This window comes from Oryctolagus cuniculus, chromosome 5 (assembly GCF_051225735.1).
Source record: "Oryctolagus cuniculus isolate XC-2025 breed Fujian yellow rabbit chromosome 5, ASM5122573v1, whole genome shotgun sequence".
NCBI lineage: Eukaryota > Metazoa > Chordata > Mammalia > Lagomorpha > Leporidae > Oryctolagus > Oryctolagus cuniculus.
Genome location: NC_142871.1, coordinates 141,784,604 through 141,800,078, shown reverse-complemented (window position 1 = coordinate 141,800,078; position 15,475 = coordinate 141,784,604). Strand labels below are relative to the sequence as shown.

Genomic DNA, 15,475 nt, shown 5'->3' with positions numbered 1-15,475 from the left:
ATGGCAGTGTAGAGAAAACACAGGAATTTGAACAGGGCAAATCATATCTGAGCAATAAAGGAAACCAGGGAGAGCTTGTGGGCCTAAAACCAGTACACTGTCTTACTCCCACTGAAGTTCACATTCGCCATGGCCATTCCCTGTTAGAGAAGAACAACAGTGGCAGTAGAGGCTCTATGTAAGTCTTGTGTTGATATCATGCATGATTTATAGAAAACAGAGAAAGTTAAGATCTGACTCTCAGAGCTATAGATAAAGATTTGATAGATCATCAGATGAATGTATAGAGAAATGGATTTCAAGAGTTTTGAGTTAATTCCCAGAGACTGGAACTTTTGTTTTGTGCAATGAATTTAAATGAACCCACAGTAAGACTCATTATTTTATTCTAGTAAATGTACTATAGTAGTTTTCTGAACTCTGGAATATTACCCATGAATAACACACTAATTATTTGATTAGGTCACAGCAAATATCTTTTGATGGATTAGATATAAGTTGCCATAGGAATATTAGCTTCTAGTTTAAGTATCTTAAAATACAGTAATAATCATCATAAAACCTGTTCCCACATTTGAATTTATCCATTTTTAAACTTTTATTTAGTAAATATAAATTTCTAAAGTACAGTTTATGGATTACAATGGCTTTTCCCCCATTAAATTCCCTCCCACCAAAACCCTCCCATCTCCTGCTCCCTCTCCCATTCCATTCACATCAAGATTCATTTTCAATTATCTTGATATACAGAAGATCAGTTTAGTCTATATTAAGTAAAGATTTCAACAGTTTGCACCCACACAGAACATTAAGTGTAAAATACTGTTTGAGTACTAATTATAGCATTAATTCACATTAAACAATACATAAAGGACAGAGATCTGCATGAGGAGTAAGTATACAGTGACTCCTGTTGTTGACTTAACAAATTGACACTCTTGTTTAAGGCATCAGTAATCTCCCTAGGCTCTAGTCATGAGTTGCCAAGGCTATGGAAGCATTTTGAGTTCACTGACTTCGATCTTATTTCAAGAAGGTCATAGTCAAAGTGGAAGTTCTCTCCTCCTTTCAGAGAAAGGTACCTCCTTCTTTGACGGTATGTTCTTTATACTGGGATCTCACTCACAGAGATCTTTCATTTAGGGTTTTTTTTTTTTTTTAATGCCAGCGTGTCTTGGCTTTTCATGCCTAAAATACTCTCACAGGCTCTTCAGCCATATCCGAATGCCTTAAGGGCTGATTCTGAGGCCAGGGTGCTGTTTAGGACATCTGCCATTTTATGAGTCTGCTGTGTATCCCACGCCCCATGTTGGATTGTTCTCTCCCCCTTTTAATTATATCAATTAGTATTAGCAGACACTAGTCTTGTTTATGTAGGCCTATCAGTATGATCAATTGTAAACTGAAGTTGATCAGTTGGACTAGTGAGATGGCATTGGTACATGTCACCTTAATGGGATTGAATTGGAATCCCCCAGCACGTTTCTAACTCCACCATTTGGGGCAAGTCCGATTGAGCATGTCTCAAATTGTACATCTCCTCCCTCTCTTATTCCCACTCTTACATTTAACAGAGATCACTTTTCAGTTGAATTTAAATACCTAAGAATAATTGTGTGTTAATTAAAGAGTTCAACCAATAGTTTTAAGTAGATCAAAAAATACTACAAGTGAGAAAGTATTAACTTGTAGATCAGCAGTAAGGACAAGGGCTGATTAAGTCACTGTTTCTTATAGTGTCCATTTCACTTCACCAGGTTTCCTTTTGGTGCTCGGTTAGTTGTCACCAATCAGGGAGAACATATGATATTTGTCCCTTTGGGACTTGCTTAATTCACTCAGCATCATGTTTTCCAGATTCCTCTATTTTGTTGCAAATGACTGGATTTCATTGTTTTTTACTGATGTATAGTATTCTATGGAGTACATGTCCCATAATTTCTTTATCCAGTCTACTGTTGATGGGCATTTAGGTTGATTCCAGGTCTTAGCTATTGTGAATTGAGCTGAAATAAGAATTCAGCTATTTTTAACACATGCCTTTCAAATATGAGTTTGAAACCCTAAAATTTAACCACTAGAGTTCCACTTTGTTAGTGTGTGGTTGAAGATGAATTCTTTTGCATCATGCATTTTGTCTTGAGAGTGAAGCGATTACTGAGGACACATACAAATCATTCTTCTTGTTTCTTTTTATATCTCAAAGAAACATTTTATTTAATGAGTACAAATCTCATCAGTACAACTTTAGGAATATAGTGATTCTTCTCACTATGCTGCCCTCCCTCCTCCACTCTCACCCCACTCCTCCTCCCTTGCTCATTCCCAGTTCCATTATCCTTTAAGATACATTTTTATTTAACTTTATACATAGAAGACCAACTTTTACAAAGTAGATTTCAACAATTTACACATACGAACAAACACACACACACACACACACACACACAAACCAAGAACTAGTTTTACAGTTAATTCTCTTAATACAATTCATTGCGGACAGAAGTCCTTTATGGAGAGTATGTGCTCAGTGACTCCTGTTGTTAATTTAACAGGTAACACTCTTATGTATGAGATCAGTGATCACCCAAAACTCTTGTCATGAGCTGTCTAGGTTATAGAAGCTACAAAGGCTATAGTAGCCTTTGTATCCAAAATCTGTATCAGTATCTAGACAAGTCCACAAGCAATATTGAAGTACTCTCCACCTGTCAGAAAAAAGTACATCCTTCTTTTATGGCCACTTCTTTCCACTGGGGCCTCTCTCACAGAGATCCTTCATTTTTTACCACATTGTCTTGGCTTTTGATGCTTGAATTGCTCTCATGTGACTTTAACCTGACCAGAATGCCTTATGGGTTCATTCTGAGGACAGAGTGTTATTTAATGTGATTCTCATTCTATGTGTCTGCTCTGTGTACTGCTTCCCATGTTGGAATATTCTCTCCTTTTTAATTCTGTTTATTATTACCAGAAATTTCATATTATTTATATGATCCATTTAACATGTAACCCTATCTATATTATCAATTTAACACTTAATATGTTCACTTTAACAATTAAGATGACATTTTTTACTATCCAGTTTGATGGGATTTGAGGTCCCATACCAAGATTTTAAACTGTACCCTTGGAAGTAATCTGTAGGAAAGTATGCAGGACGATAGAGCTTCACAGTTACAAAATTCCTCCTTCCTGTGTTATTCCAAACATTATGTTTAATGAGATTTATTTTCAATTGACTTTATAAACCTCCACTGTGATATGGCCTTGACTAAACAAGTTCAGAGTTGGTGAACTCAAGGGGCTCCCATAGCCTAGACAGCTCATGGCAAGAGCCTCGGGTGATTGCTGACATCATAAATAAGAGTGCCAATTGTTAAATCAACAACAGGAGTCACTGGGTACATGCTCCCCATATAGGATCTCTGTCCTTAATGTGCTTTACTATGAAACTTAAAGACAACATTACTAGTTGAACAATACCCTATACCTTGTGTGGTTGTGTGAAGGCAGTCTGTTGAAATCCTTGCTTAGTATATACTAAGTTGATTTCTGTATATGAAGGTAATTGAAAATGAAACTCAATGAAGAGCAGGATGGGAGAGGGAGTGGGAGAGGGGAGGGTCGCAGGAGGGAGGGAGGTTGAGAGGGGAAGCCACAACAATACAAAAGTTGCACTTTGTAAATTCACATTTATTAAATAAAAAAAACACATGATTAACTCAATGTTAAGAAAGAGTTCAACAAATAGTATGACGTATAGAAAAAAAAAAAAAAAAAAACCTCTTTCTCAAGTTCTCAAGTCAAGACCAAAGCTGTTCAAGTCATTGCTTCTCAAAGTGTCAATCTCAATTTTACGGATTTTCTTTTTTTTTTTTTCTTTTTTATTTTTTGACAGGCAGAGTGGACAGTGAGAGAGGGAGACAAAGAGAAAGGTCTTCTTTTGCCGTTGGTTCACCCTCCAATGGCTGCTGCAGCCGGCACACCAAGCTGATCCGATGGCAGGAGCCAGGTACTTATCCTGGTCTCCCATGGGGTGCAGGGCCCAAGTACTTGGGCCATCCTCCACTGCACTCCCTGGCCACAGCAGAGAGCTGGCCTGGAAGAGGGGCAACCAGGACAGAATCCGTTGCCCCGACCGGGACTAGAACCTAGAACCCGGTGTGCCGGCGCCGCAAGGCGGAGGATTAGCCTAGTGAGCCGCGGCGCCAGCCTATGGATTTTCTTTTAGGTGCTCTCTTAGTATCACAGATCAAGGAAAACATATGGTATTAGTAAATTGGGACTGTCTTATTTCACTCAGTATGTTTTCCAGATTCATTCATTTTGCTGCAAATGAATGGATTTCATTATTTTTATCCATTGTGTAGTATACAATAGAGTATATATCCCGTAATTTCCTTATCTAGTCTTTAGTTGAAGGGCATTTAGGTCAATTCCATGTCTTAGCTATTGTGAATGCAGCTTTAATAAACATTGAGGTATAGATAACATTTTTCATTTGCTGATTTCATTTCCATTGGGTAAATTCCCAGGAGTGAAATGGCTGGGTCTTATGGTAGGTCTATATTCAGATTTCTGAGGTATCTCCAAATGGTCTTCCATAGTGGCTTTACAAGTTTACATTCCCACCAGCGATGGGTTGGGGTACCTTTTGCCTCGCATTCTCATCAGCATTTGCTGCTTGTTGATTTCTGTATGAAAGCAATTCTAACTGGAATGAGGTGAAACCAAACCTCACTGTGTTCTTTTTAAAGATTTATTGAATTTATTTGAAAGACAGAGTTACAGAGAGAGGTAGAGACAGAGGTAGAGGTCTTCCACCTGATGGTTCACTCCCCAGATGGCTGCAACGCCTAGAGCTGTGCTGATCCGAAGCCAGGAACTTCTTCAGGGTCTCCCACATGGGTGCAGGTTCCCAAGGACTTAGGCCATATTCTATTTTTCCCAGGCCATAGCAGAGAGCTGTATAGGAAGAGGAGCAGCTGGGACTAGAACCGGCACCCATATGGGATGCCTGCACTTCAGGCCAGGGATTTAACCCACTGCACCACAGTGCCAGCCACATCACTATGGTTTTAATTTGCATTTCCTTGATGGCTAGTGATTCTAGATATTTTTTTATTTGTCTCTTGGCCATCTGGATTTCCTATTTTGAAAAATATCTATTTAAATGCTTGGCCCATTTCTTCACTGGGTTGTTGGTTTCATTGTTGTGGAGTTTCTTGAACTATTTATATATCCTGGTTATAAATCTTTCATCATCTGCATAGTTTACAAATAATTTCTCCCATTCTATCAGTTGCCTCTTCACTTTCTGAGTGTAATACCATTTGTTAATTATGGCTTTGATTGCCAATGCCTCTGGTTTCTTTTCTAAGAACTCTTTGCCTGAGCCAATTATCTTGCTGGCTTTCCCAATGTTCTTTAATAATATGGTGTTATCAGCTCATAGATTTATGTCTTTGAATGGATTTTTGTGTATGGTGTAAAGTAGGGGTTTTGCTTCATATTTTTGCATGTGGAAATCCAGTTTTCCCAGCACCACTTGCTGAAGAGACTGTCCTTACTCCAGGGATGTGTTTATGCTCTTTGCTTGAATGTAAGTTGGTTGAAATGCGTGGATTGACTTCTGGTGGTTTTGTTTGTTTGTTTTTTTGTTTGTTTCATCTATCCATCTTTTTTTCACCATTACTAGGCTGCTTTTATTATGACTGCCTTGAAGCATGTCTTGAGACCTTCTATTTTGATGCCTCTGGCTTTGTTTTTGTTCTATAATATTGCTTTAGCTATGCAAGGTCTCCTGTGTTTCTTCATCATTATTCTTGATCTTAGAAGAATGTCTTTGCTATTTTGATTGGTATCACATTGAATTCGTAAATTGCTTTTAGAATAATGGACATTTTGATGATATTGCTTCTTATAATTCATGAACATGGATTTTTTTCCATTTTTTACCTTCTATTTCTTTTTTAATGTTTTATAATTCACATCATAAAGATCTTTGGCATTGTTGCTTAAATTTACTCCGTGCTATTGTGAATGGGAATGATCTGAGAAGTTCTTTCTAAAACATGCCATTGTGTATACAATCTGTGTATACAAAGGCTGTTTTAATGCCTGTGTATTGGTTGTATATCCTCCTACATTACCAAACTCTTCCATGAGTTCACATAATCTCTTGTAGGAGTCTTTTGGATCCATCTGCAAATACAGATGTCATCTGCAGATAGAGATAGTTTGACTTTCTCTTTACCAATTTGTATCTCTTGATTTCTTTTTCTGGCTAATGACTCTGGTTAAATCTTCCAGGATTATACTGAATAGCGATGTTGAATGTGGGCATCCTTGTCTAGTTCCAGGTCACAATGGGAATGCTTCTAACTTTTCCTCATTCAATGGGATGCTGACTATATTTTTGTCATAAATTTCCTTGATTGTGTCAAGAGATTTTCGTCTATACTCAATTTCCTCAGTTTTCATCATGAAAGGGTGTTGTATTTTATCAAATGCTTTCTCTGCATATAGAAATAATCATTTGGTTTTTGTTCTTAAACTTGTTAATGTGATGCATCACATTGATTGATTTGCAAATATTGAACCATCCATGCATACCAAGGATAAATTCCACTTGGTCTGGGTGAATGATCTTTAGATGTATTGTTGGATTCCATTGACTAGAATTTTATTAAGGATTTTTGCATCTATTTGAATTAGGGAAATTGGTGTGTAGTTCTTTTTCTCTATTGTGTCTTTTTCCGCGTTTAGAAATTAATGTGATGCTGGGTTCATAGAAAGATTTTGTGAAGATCCCCTCTCTTTCAATTGTTTTGAATAACTTGGGAAGAATTGATGTTAGTTCTCTTTTAAATTTCTGTTAAAATTCAGCAGTGAAGCCATCAGGACCTCGGCCTTTCGTTATTGAGAGGGTCTTTTTTACTGATTAAATTTTCATCTTGGAAATTTGTCTATTTAGGTTTTCTGTGTATTCATTGCTCAATGTAGCTAGGTTGTTTGTTTCCAGGAGCCTGCCCATTTCATTTATGTTTCCAGTTTGTTGACATGCAGCTCTTTGTATTAATTTCTTGTTATTCACTTTATAGTGTCTGTTGTTACATTTCCTTTTTCATCTCTAGTTTTATTAATTTGCATATTTTGGTTAGTTGCCCAATTATGTGTCAATTTTATTTAAAAAAAAACAGCTCTTTATTTGCTGATCTTTTATATTGCTTATTGGATTCATTTTTTAAACTTCCTCTCTAATTTTGATATTTCTTTTCTCCTATTAGTTTTGGGTTTGGTTTGCTCATTTTCAGGATCCTTGAGATGCATTGATAGCTCATTTATTTGGTGTATTTCCAGTTTCCTGATATAGGCAGCAATTGTTACAAACTTTCCTCTTAACATTGCTTTTGCTGTAAACCATAAGTTTTGATATTTTGTTGTTGCTTCATTTGTTTCCAGAAATTTTTTATTTCAATTTTAATTTCTTCTATGACCCACTGTTTATTCAGGAGCATATTGTTCAGTCTCCATATGTTTGCATATGTTTCAGAGATTAAGTTGCTGATTTCCAGCATCATTCCATTGTGGTGTGAGAAGAAGTGTAGCATGATTTTGATTTTTTTTTTTTGGAATTTGCTGATGTTTGCTTTATGGCCTAGTATGTGGTCAATCCTAGAAAAAGTTGCATACACTCCTGAGAATAATATGTATTCTGGAACTGTAAGATGAAAATTTCTGTAGATATGTATTAGATCCATTTGGTCTATAGTGTTGATTACCTCTGCTGTTTCCTTGCTGAATTTCTGTCTGGTGGATCCGTCCATTCCTGAATGTGGGGTATTGAAGTCCCCCATTACTATTATGTTTGAATCTGTGTCTCCCTTTTGTTCCTTTAACATTTGTTTTAAATAGTCAGGTGCCCTGTAATTAGGTGCATATGCATTTATAATAGTGATATATTCTCCTAGCCTGTAGGATTTCTGATGAGAAATCCGCTCTGAGTCTAACTGGAGATCCCTGAAATAAATCTAGTGTTTCTCTTGTGAAGATTTTAGAATCTTTTCTTTATGTTTTACTGTGGGAAGTTTGATTATAATCTATCATGGTGAATATATTTTCTGGTCATATCTTTTAGGAGTTCTATGTGCTCCTCATACTTAAATGTCCCTTTATTTCTCCAAATTAGGGGAGTTTTCTGTTATTATTTCATTAAAAATGCCTTCAAATCCATCCTATCTTTCCAAAACTTCAGAAATTCCTAGAACTTTTAAGTCGGGTCATTTGATAGTATCTATAAATTACCAACAGTGTATTTTAACTTTCTAATTTCTTCTTATGTTTGATCTCTCTGAATGATTTCATTTTTTTTGTCTTCTAAGTCAGATATTCTTTCTTTTGATTCACAGATTCTTTTGTTAAGGCTTTCCACTGCATTTTATAATTTGCTCTATTGACTTTTTCATTTCCAAGATTTCATTTTGATTTCTCCTTAAGTTCTCAATTTCATGGGAGAAAAATTCTTTCATGTCATGTATAGATTTTATTAGTTCATGCATTTTCTTCTGATTACTTTTAAGCAATCCTGTGATCAATATTTTGAATTCTATTTCTGGATACTTTTTAATCTCATCATCTTCACAATCTATTATTGTAGTGTTGTGTTCTTTGGGGGGCATCATTTTGTTTTCCTTATTCTTTGGTGCATTTGTTATTTAGTATTTGTGGAGATACTCGTTTTTGTTTTGCTGTGACAGCTTTTATCTGTGGACTATGTCTGTGTTCATTATCAGATTGTCTGCTTTTAGGAAATACCTAAAGGCATGTGGTGATTGTAGCCAGGGAGCTCTGTTCATTGCTTCAGAGTGAAGGGTGTGTCTGAAGTGACACACCAATTTTGGCATCTTAAATCTCTTTTTTTTTATTAGAGGGAAGGTTTCTTCTTGTCTGTTGGTGTAGACTCATCTGAGCTGCTCTCCTCAAATGAGACCAGTGCCTGGGTGCTAGCCCCAGAGGGTATATTATTTGTTGGCACTGCCACAAGGACCACACAAAGGATCTGTGCAGTTTTCAGTATAAGTTTGGATTCTCCAGCAATGACCCTTGCCTGGTAACCAGGGAATGCTGATTGTGTGGAGCCTCCCACAGTGACTGCTCAAAGTCCTGGTGACACCCTGAGTGCTCCCACACAACCTCAGTATTTACACAGTCCTAGCACAGAAGCCTCACACAGTCTCAAGCAGCATACCCCCCCTGCCAGATCTCCCCACCAGATCAGGATTCTCTGCTTGGCCGCTTTCAAGATGCTGACACAAGCTAGCACAGCTGTCATATGTGTCAAAATGGCACTTGTTCTATATCACTTTCTTACACGATGCAGTTGCAGGGTGATATGGACAGAGAAAATGTGCCCCCTCTTTTTTTTTCTCCTCTAGTTTGGCAGGTACATTATCCCCCAATTGGCTCCAAGTCAGATTCTCTCTAGGCTCTTCCTGCAGCTTTTTCACCCATAGATTTGGCTTATGCAGTCTGGTCTCACCACACTCTCCTCTCTGATGTGGAGGCTCTTGGCTGCTGGAGTTTTGAGTTGTGAATCCCTCCATGTAGGTCCACTTTGTCCCCCCAATGTGAAGAGCTTCCTCTGCTTTTTTACCCAAAACTCTTGCCTGAATCTGCACTCTTTCCATTTTTTAAAAACTATCTTCCCCAAGAATAGAGCAGCAAGCTCCCTCCCTACTCTGCAATCTTGCCCCTGATCCCTATTATTGTTTTCTAATGGAGGAGAGCTTACATGTATCTGTGGATTTGTTCAACATCAAATGTTAATAACCTTGATGAGAAGGGAAGAATTTAATTCCATGCAAAGTTAAATCAGAAGAAATTAACATATATGTTCAGGTACAGGACTCCATCCTTTATTAATGTGTGGGTGGTAGGAACCCAAGTGCTTACACACCAACTACTGCCTCATAGACATCTTAGCAGGATGCTGCCTTGAATATGCAGAATATCAATCACACAACTGGGCATGTTGGTATTAGATATGATATTACCCAAGCAGCAGACTAACTTGTATCCCAACATTTAACATTCCCAAGTCTGATGGTTTGCTATGAAATTTTGCCTGGGTCCTGTATCTCCAACAGGAAGTTCTGAGGCTTCTTCATAATATAACTTTTCAAATCATGTTGGTATTATATTCACTGAATGCCAAGAAACATTTTAGGGAAGAACTACATGAATATTTGGAAACTGGGAGGTGTGGTTCCCTTGCCCACAAAGGAACGACACTGCTTCCAGCTTATCAGTCTTTAGCAGACTTTTATTTAAACAGGATAGAAAAAGAAACCCTTGAGCAAGGGGAGCTCCAAAAGAAAGGGGAAGCGCCCATTAAAATTTCATGAATGGCTTATATAGTATATCATTGCAGAAGCATGTAATGCAAGCTTAGTCCATGCTACAGTCCATGTGGCGGCACTCCAATCGGGTGCCTGATCACGCACAGTCCATGCACTCCTTGTCCAACCATAAAGGTGATCACGTGTCTTCATCCAATCAAGCTCCTGGTCATGTAGCAGGCGGCTTGGAACCAGCAGAAAGCTTATCGTTGCCCCACCTGGTGTTTTTTCAACTCCTGGTCAGTGGGAAAAGAAGTATGGGAAGTCCTAAGGCCATAGTTGTAGACTCAACCCTGGGGTTATGGAAAGGTCCCGATATCGCAGCTCAACAGAAACCATAAACATCCACACAGCAGTAACTATTGCAAATGGTCAGCAATGCTAAGCCTTAGCATGTGGGCCCATGGCCGGCTCATGGGTCCCCACAGGAAGTGTCTTTTGCAATAATTACTATGAAGATATAGTATAATAAATGTGTATTATATTCATTTTTCTACACAGCTGTGGACAAAAATACCCTGGTTGCAAGAAGAATATATTCTATAGAATTTTCAGTGTATAACATCAAAATATGTTCTAGTGAAACTAACAATATGAAGTACCATGCAGTGTATTTGTAGTAATAGAACAATAGTTAACATCACCCAAGTATTTTTCTATAGGGTAGATTTTAGTGACAGCATTTGTTTCTTTCTGTGGTATTTTGCAACTTGACTCACAAGCATTCTTAAAATAACAAATTGCTTCTTGGCAGTAGCATTTTAAACAAATTAAGTAGCAAGTACATGTTTCTTTTAACATAAGGATTACTTGTGCCTTATCACTGCCAATCGGTATAATTGTTGGTGCTCTTTCAAGGAGGTCTTCCTTGGCCCTTGTCATGTGTAAAGCACTGTTACTACTGAGGGAAGCTGATTGTTTTTTTTTTCTACAGCTAATGAATTTGGTATTTTGTATTCACTTCTATAATGATATTGCTCTGAGTCTAGGAGCAAATCACACCAGTTCTCTCACATTTCCATTTTTCTTCTCATCCAGGTACAGTCCTAATGCCTACTACATGTTTCCAAGGCCAAAGAAAATGAACACACCACCAGTAAGTTGTTTATTTCTGTTTGCATTATATTGTGATATAGCAGCTTTATGAGTATATTTTATTAAATTGTGAAATAAATATTTGACAACATAAAATTGCCATGATTATAAAGCATTAGAAATATCAAACCTGATATCAAATTTGTTGCCAGTCTCTGTGATGCTGTAACAGTAACATGTTTATCATGTTATTCAAATTGGAACATAGAATCTCCTAAATTATTATAAACTGTAAAGCCTGAATTTGTATTTATTGGTCTTATCGATGATATAGTAGAGGTGGTTTAGTACCAGCATAGTAATATACACTGAACTAGTAAAACGTTGGGGCCAGCAATGTGGCACAGTGGGTTAATGCCCTGGCCTGAAGTGCTGGCATTTCAAATGGGTGTTGGTTTGAGACCCAGCTATTCCACTTCTTTTTCTTTTTGTTTGTTTGTTTGACAGGCAGAGTTAGACAGTGAGAATGGCTGCTCCAAAGCCAGAAGCCATGTGCCTCTCCTGGTCTCCCATGTGGGTGCAGGGTCCAAGGACATGGGCTATCCTCCACTGCACTCTCAAGCCACAGCAGAGAGCTGGACAGAATACGGCACCCTGACTGGAACTAGAACCCAGGGTGCCAGCGCTGCAGGTGGAGGATTAGCCTATTGAGTCGTGGCACCAGCCTTGGCTGTTCCACTTCTGATCCAGTTCTCTACTTTGTGCTTGGAAATCAGTAGAGTATGGCCCAAGTTCTAGGGCCCCTGCTCCTGCGTGGGAGACCCGGAAGAATCTCCTGGCTCTTGGCTTGGGATTGGTGCAGCTCCAGGCATTGTGGCCAATTGGGAAGTGAACCATCGGATGGAAGACCTTTCTCTCTCTCTCTCTACCTCTCCTCACTCTGTGTAACTCTGACTTTCAAATAAATAAATATTTTTTAAAAATTAAAAAAAAAACTAGGAAAATTTACCTAGTGTTAAGAAAACAAATTACTGAATATTATTTTTTGTGGGTGAATTTCTTGAATAGTGTGGTTCCTAATAGTTTCTTGGAGGCTGAATGGAATTCATGGGCAGGAATAGGAATGTGTAGGGAACAGAATCTGCAGCAGTCAGGGATTTTTTTTTAGGATTTATTGCTTTATTTTCAAGGGGACAGAGTTACAAAAATAAAAGAAGGGGAGAATGATTCTGAGAATCTTACATCTGGTGGTTCACTCCCCTAAGAGTCACAATGGCCAAGGTTAAGCAATATTAAAGCCAGGAGGCAAGAGATTCATCTGGGTCTCCCACCCAATGCAATGGCCCATCTCCCAATGCTTTCCCTGGCACATTTTCAAAGGCTTGGATTGTAAGTGGAGTTGCTAGGACTGAAAGCTCCATCCATATAAGATGCGAGCCTTGCGGGTGGTAGCTAAACCTGTTATTTCTCAATGCCAGCTCCCATGGCAAGTCCTTAAAGAGCTCTCCATACATTTCTCCCAGCCTGTCTATAGATTCATGTTGTGTTGCTGCCTTTCCAAAATAATATCTTAAGGCAAACCATTCCTTTCTTCATTATTACTTTATGCTACTGAAAGTGGTTTTTACTAAATTATTCATAATTATTCATAAAGTGTAGTCAAAGCCAAAGATTATTTTATATGTTTTCTGTAGTTGAATTTGTTGTGTTTTGTTTTATTATTTATTTGACAGATAGGGTTAGACAGTGGGAGAGAGAGAGACAGAGAGAAAGGTCTTCCTTCCCTTGGTTCACTCCCCAAATGGCTGCCACGGCTGACGCCACGCCCATCTGAAGCCAGAAGCCAGGTACTTCCTCCTGGTCTCCCATGCAGGTGCAGGGTCCAAAGCACTTGGGCAACCCTCCACTGCCCTCCTGGGCCAGAGCAGAGAGCTGGACTGGAAGAGGAGCAACTGGGATTAGAAGCCAGTGCCCATATGGGATGCCAGTGCTGCAGGTGGAGGATTAACCAAGTGAGCCTCAGTGCTGGCCCCTGTACTTGGTTTTTTTATGCAATAAAGTAAATTATGTATTTGGCAGGTAGAAAAGACACAAAGTGAGTGAAGTAAGCTAAGAAAGACAATAGTGTGGACAGAACTGTGGTTATACCACTGCCTACAATGTGGACACTCCGTATTTAGGCTGGTTCAAGTTCTTTCTGCTTTGCTTCCAAACCAGTTCCTTGCTAATATAATTCTACTTTATTCTCAGTATTACACATCCAAGTATTCCATACACTCTCCATTCACAACATCCTGTAGTTCTTTACAGATTTGACCCTCTTGGATATGACATTCCTGCTTCCTTCCCAGGGTAGCCTCTCCCACAGGTTTCAGAACATAGTTGCTATTCCCCATTGAATACTTATTTGTAGCTATCCAATGTGAATTTATGCTGAACACATCTCGTTATTCATTTCTCCATTTATTTGTATAAGGTATTACTATGAGCTAGCCTTGGCCAAAACATCAAAATGGGACTTTTTTTTCTAAACTCCTCCCACTTTCTCATTTTTAAAGTCATCTGGTTTAAAATCCTAGTACTTTTGCTTTTTTGTTTTGAAATATTTAGTTTATATCTGAGTATACTCTCTAAACATGGAAATAATCATATATATATATATATATATATATATATCCTTGTATTCTTAGAATTGTTTTTGAATTACAGTAAATCTATTCTCTTGATATTTGTAAAACAGAATATAAATAATAACTACTGATTTCAGTTTAAAAATTGAGAATTATTAATTTGGCAAACATCTTGAAGAATACATTAGCTCAGTGCTGAGCTTTTATCTCTCCTCAGACGGGATGACAGGCTTAGGAGTCAGTAGAGAAATGCAGTCAGTAGTTAGCACATGAGAGTGAACCAGACTCAAAATCAAGTACAAAAATAAAGGATACATAGAACATGAATAATTTCCTGGTAACTAAGATGGTGAGTGTTTGTTACTAGCTTAAGTTGCCATTTTGAATACCCACATACCCTATCAGACTGCTTGATTTTGTGTCTCACTACTCTCCTTTTTCTCCATTTCCTGTGAATATGTGTCCTGGGAGGCAGTAGTTGATGGCTAAAATATTTGACTCCCTACCTCCCAAATGGGTGACCAAATTAAATTTCAGTATCCTGGTATATTTTTGGATGAAGTGATTTTGGGGGGAATTAATTGGAAAATGAAATATTCCCACTCTCCCTCATCTCTCTCTCCATTTGAATCAAAACTTACACTCATCCACAGTTTGTGACTGATGTAATGAAGCCTCTGCAGATTGAAAACATCACTGATCAAGAGGTACAAACATTATCTGGAGAACTACAGCGAGTAGCTTTAGCTCTTTGCTTGGGCAAACCTGCTGATGTCTATTTAATTGATGAGCCATCTGCATATTTGGATTCTGAGCAAAGATTGATGGCAGCTCGAGTTGTCAAACGTTTCATACTCCATGCAAAGAAGACGGCCTTTGTTGTGGAACATGACTTCATCACGGCCACCTATCTAGCAGATCGAGTCATTGTTTTTGATGGTGTCCCATCTAAGAACACTGTTGCAAATAGTCCTCAAACCCTTTTGGCCGGCATGAATAAATTTTTGTCTCAGCTTGAAATTACATTCAGAAGAGATCCAAACAACTATAGTCCACGAATAAACAAACTCAACTCAATTAAGGATATAGAACAGAAGAAGAGTGGAAACTACTTTTTCTTGCATGATTAGACTGAATCTGAGGAAATCAATAAGCCATTTACTAAAAGAAACATTGACTGGGATTTTTGTCATATAAAACTTTAATCAGGTTTTATGCCCCACATACTCTGGAACTTGAAGTATAATCAATGTACATCAAAAGCCAGTTGTGTTGTAAATTGTAGTCTGAACACAGAAAATGCCACTTTCCTGGAAAAGTTCATAAGGCACTTTTGTGCATATTCTAAAATGAAGACATTTCAAGCTACACAAATTACCTCCAGATTTTCATGATGTGTGGGAAGAT

The 15,475-nt window shown here is 38.0% G+C and overlaps 1 long non-coding RNA gene across 1 annotated transcript in view; it reads left to right on the top strand.

The window, feature by feature from the left end:
* Positions 1-15,475, top strand: part of LOC149126755 (uncharacterized) — a 41,302-nt gene that overhangs the window by 24,720 nt on the left and 1,107 nt on the right. Inside the window, exon 2 of the long non-coding RNA XR_016233475.1 lies at positions 11,442-11,499. This is a non-coding gene — a long non-coding RNA (uncharacterized LOC149126755). The remainder of the gene's footprint in view (positions 1-11,441; positions 11,500-15,475) is intronic.